The sequence below is a fragment of the Pseudophryne corroboree genome, chromosome 1, assembly GCF_028390025.1.
Source record: "Pseudophryne corroboree isolate aPseCor3 chromosome 1, aPseCor3.hap2, whole genome shotgun sequence".
Lineage (NCBI taxonomy): Eukaryota > Metazoa > Chordata > Amphibia > Anura > Myobatrachidae > Pseudophryne > Pseudophryne corroboree.
Window position 1 is genome coordinate 697,411,705 of NC_086444.1, and position 5,121 is coordinate 697,416,825.

Consider the following 5,121-nt stretch of genomic DNA (forward strand, 5'->3'; position numbering starts at 1 on the left):
CGAGTCTGCCTCGGACCCGTGTAAAAAGGCTGAAGTTCGGGGGGGTTCGGATTCCGAGGAACCGAACCCGCTCATCTCTAATATTAATAGGAACCAACATGGATTTGTGAAGGATAGATCATGTCAAACAAACTTACTAGGCTTTTATGAAATGGTTTGTGCTAACCTTGATCAGGGTAAGGAGGTGGATGTAATCTTTTTAGACTCTGTTAAAGCTTTCGACACATTACCGCACATGAGACTTATCTATAAGTTACAAGAACTAGGGCTAGGGAGCACAGTATGCACTTGGGTCAGAAATTGGTTAGATAATAGGGAGCAGTAATAACTCTGCAATAGAGGTCTAGGATTCCCAGCTGGACACTAACTCTGCAAAAATCAGGAGTTTGCAAACTCAACAGTCAGAGAATCCTTGGGTACATAATCAGTCAGCAGCTTGGAACACAACCACATGCTGTCGCTTGGAAGCTAACGTCTGCATGGAGCTTAGCAAGACTGAGAGAAATCCTGAAAACACTGCAGGACAGGAGGTAAGGCACAAGGAACACTTAATACATGGATTAAACAGCATACTGTAGTTGCCTACCCTCCTGCATTCTGCAGGAGACTCCCTGAAATAGCAGCAATCTCCCTGACTCCCTGAATAGTACATCAATCTCCCTGATTGCACCTTTTCCCCATTATGCAGCTGTTACATTCTTGGGGAAAAATAGAAATCAGAGATACATACATTCAAATGGGATCATCAGTGCCATCTCCCTGCATTGGTTATAAGGCACAATGATCTCTATGGTTACATGCATTTGAAATAAGGGGGGTCATTCCGAGTTGTTCGCTCGCAAGCGGATTTTAGCAGATTTGCTCATGCTAAGCCGCCGCCTACTGGGAGTGAATCTTAGCATCTTAAAATTGCGAACGATGTATTCGCAATATTGCGATTACACACCTCGTAGCAGTTTCTGAGTAGCTTCAGACTTACTCGGCATCTGCGATCAGTTCAGTGCTTGTCGTTCCTGGTTTGACGTCACAAACACACCCAGCGTTTGCCCAGACACTCCCCCGTTTCTCCGGCCACTCCTGCGTTTTTTCCGGAAACGGTAGCGTTTTCCCCCACACGCCCATAAAACGGCCTGTTTCCGCCCAGTAACACCCATTTCCTGTCAATCACATTACGATCGCCAGAACGATGAAAAAGCCGTGAGTAAAAATCCTAACTGCATAGCAAATTTACTTGGCGCAGTCGCAGTTGCGGACATTGCGCATGCGCATTAAGCGGAAAATCGCTGCGATGCGAAGATTTTTACCGAGCGAACAACTCGGAATGACCCCCAAGGTTTCTCAAGGCCACTTACAGTATATGAAGCCTCTTGTAAAACACAATACTCAACCAAATCCTGATAAATATCAATATATTTTCTTCAACAAGTAGATCTTGCTAACTTTGGGGCTCATTTACACTTGGATGTAAGTCATTATTATGACACTCCTCTCAGATGTAGAAGTACATGTCAGCACTGATAGCTGTTACTTTAACAATCTCCCTGAAATGCTTTTTTAAAAGTAGGCAATTATGTTAAATTATAATAGGTGAGGATCGTGACATCTACTTCCTATCAGTTGAAGAGAGGCAGCACCAGAGACTGTGACAGTGCTGTTGAGCTGCCTGACCGGAAATGGTGGTGGATGCAGGCTTCTTATGAAGGCTTCAGGTGCAGCTGCTTAAAATTTCCCCTGGATGAGGGAAATGTAGAGTAGGAACAAAAGTTCTTTCAGGTAAGCACACAGCAAGGCACTGCAAGATGCTTGACAGCCATGACATCAAGCAAAAACTTCACAGTTGGGGTTGCAGCCCAGGACACATCTGAACTGGTTACACTGCACCCCCTATGGGGCAGCATATTTGTGCATATGCTCCACTCAAGGTGGCCCTGGAGACTGTAGGTTTACTAAATGTGAAGAATGTTGGATTCCTCAATGTGTATACTGTAGGTATCCTGCATGTGAATAGTGTAGGCTTCCTCTGTGAATTCTTTAGGATTCTTCAATGTAAATGCTGTCTTCCTCAATGCAGATAATGTAGGCTTCCTCAATATGCACACTGTAGGATACCACAATGTGAATACTGTAGGCTTCCTTAATGTGGACATTGCAGGTTTTCCTCAATGTGGATATTGTAGACTTTCTCAATGTGGATCCTATATAGATAATATAGTCTTCTTCAATGTGGTGGATAATATAGACTTGCTGTATTTAGATATTCCAGGCTTTATTAATTTAGATACCGTAGACTCCCCTAATGTGGATACTGTAGAGTTCCTCATAGTTGATAACGGAGGCTTCCTTAATGTGTACACCATAGGTTTCCTGAATATAGAGTATACACTGTAGGCTTCCTCAATGTGGATACTGTAGAGTTCTCATAGTGGATAATGAAGGCTTCCTTAATGTGTACACCATAGGTTTCCTGAATATAGGGGGTAATTCCAAGTTGATCGCAGCAGGAAATTGTTTAGCAGTTGGGCAAAACCATGTGCACTGCAGGGGGGGGGGGCAGATATAACATTTGCAGAGAGAGTTAGATTTGGGTGGGTTATTTTGTTTCTGTGCAGGGTAAATACTGGCTGCTTTATTTTTACACTGCAATTTAGATTGCAGATTGAACTCACCACACCCAAATCTTAGAGATGAGCGGGTTCGGTTTCTCTGAATCCGAACCCGCCAGAACTTCATGTTTTTTTTCACGGGTCCGAGCGACTCGGATCTTCCCGCCTTGCTCGGTTAACCCGAGCGCGCCCGAACGTCATCATGACGCTGTCGGATTCTCGCGAGGCTCGGATTCTATCGCGAGACTCGGATTCTATATAAGGAGCCGCGCGTCGCCGCCATTTTCACACGTGCATTGAGATTGATAGGGAGAGGACGTGGCTGGCGTCCTCTCCATTTAGATTATAAGAGACTGAGAGAGATTTACTGGAGCTGACTAGGAGGAGTACTGTTACTGTAGAAGTGTAGAGACTGAGTGGAGAGAGTTTACTAGTGAGGACAGTGCAGTTTACTTTATAATCCGTTCTCTGCCTGAAAAAAGCGATACACAGTGACTCAGTCACATACCATATCTGTGTGCACTGCTCAGGCTCAGGCCAGTGTGCTGCATCATCTATTATCTATATATAATATTATATATATCTGTCTGACTGCTCAGCTCACACAGCTTATAATTGTGGGGGAGACTGGGGAGCACTACTGCAGTGCCAGTTATAGGTTATAGCAGGAGCCAGGAGTACATAATATATTATATAGTGAGTGACCACCAGACACACAGTGCAGTTTATTTAATATATCCGTTCTCTGCCTGAAAAAAGCGATACACACAGTGACTCAGTCAGTCACATACCATATCTGTGTGCACTGCTCAGGCTCAGGCCAGTGTGCTGCATCATCTATTATCTATATATAATATTATATATATCTGTCTGACTGCTCAGCTCACACAGCTTATAATTGTGGGGGAGACTGGGGAGCACTACTGCAGTGCCAGTTATAGGTTATAGCAGGAGCCAGGAGTACATAATATATTATATAGTGAGTGACCACCAGACACACAGTGCAGTTTATTTAATATATCCGTTCTCTGCCTGAAAAAAGCGATACACACAGTGACTCAGTCAGTCACATACCATATCTGTGTGCACTGCTCAGGCTCAGGCCAGTGTGCTGCATCATCTATTATCTATATATAATATTATATATATCTGTCTGACTGCTCAGCTCACACAGCTTATAATTGTGGGGGAGACTGGGGAGCACTACTGCAGTGCCAGTTATAGGTTATAGCAGGAGCCAGGAGTACATAATATATTATATAGTGAGTGACCACCAGACACACAGTGCAGTTTATTTAATATATCCGTTCTCTGCCTGAAAAAAGCGATACACACAGTGACTCAGTCAGTCACATACCATATCTGTGTGCACTGCTCAGGCTCAGGCCAGTGTGCTGCATCATCTATTATCTATATATAATTTTATATATATCTGTCTGACTGCTCAGCTCACACAGCTTATAATTGTGGGGGAGACTGGGGAGCACTACTGCAGTGCCAGTTATAGGTTATAGCAGGAGCCAGGAGTACATAATATATTATATAGTGAGTGACCACCAGACACACAGTGCAGTTTATTTAATATATCCGTTCTCTGCCTGAAAAAAGCGATACACACAGTGACTCAGTCAGTCACATACCATATCTGTGTGCACTGCTCAGGCTCAGGCCAGTGTGCTGCATCATCTATATATATTATATATCTGTCTGACTGCTCAGCTCACACAGCTTATAATTGTGGGGGAGACTGGGGAGCACTACTGCAGTGCCAGTTATAGGTTATAGCAGGAGCCAGGAGTACATATTATATTAAAATTAAACAGTGCACACTTTTGCTGCAGGAGTGCCACTGCCAGTGTGACTGACCAGTGACCTGACCACACTGACCACCAGTATAGTTAGTAGTATACTTATATTGTGATTGCCTGAAAAAGTTAAACACTCGTCGTGTGACTTCACTTGTGTGTTTTTTTTTTTTTTATTCTATAAAAATAAAACTCATTCTGCTGACAGACAGTGTCCAGCAGGTCCGTCATTATATAATATATAATATATACCTGTCCGGCTGCAGTAGTGATATATATATATTTTTTATATCATTTATCATCCAGTCGCAGCAGACACAGTACGGTAGTTCACGGCTGTGGCTACCTCTGTGTCTCTGCACTCGGCAGGCAGTCCGTCCATAATTGTAATACCACCTAACCGTGGATTTTTTTCATTCTTCTTTATACATACATAGTTACATAGACATCTTCTCTTTATCAACCAGTCTATATTAGCTGCAGACACAGTACAGTACGGTAGTTCACGGCTGTGGCTACCTCTGTGTCTGCACTCGGCAGGCAGTCCGTCCATAATTGTATACCACCTAACCGTGGTTTTTTTTCATTCTTCTTTATACATACATAGTTACATAGACATCTTCTCTTTATCAACCAGTCTATATTAGCTGCAGACACAGTACAGTACGGTAGTTCACGGCTGTGGCTACCTCTGTGTCTGCACTCGGCAGGCA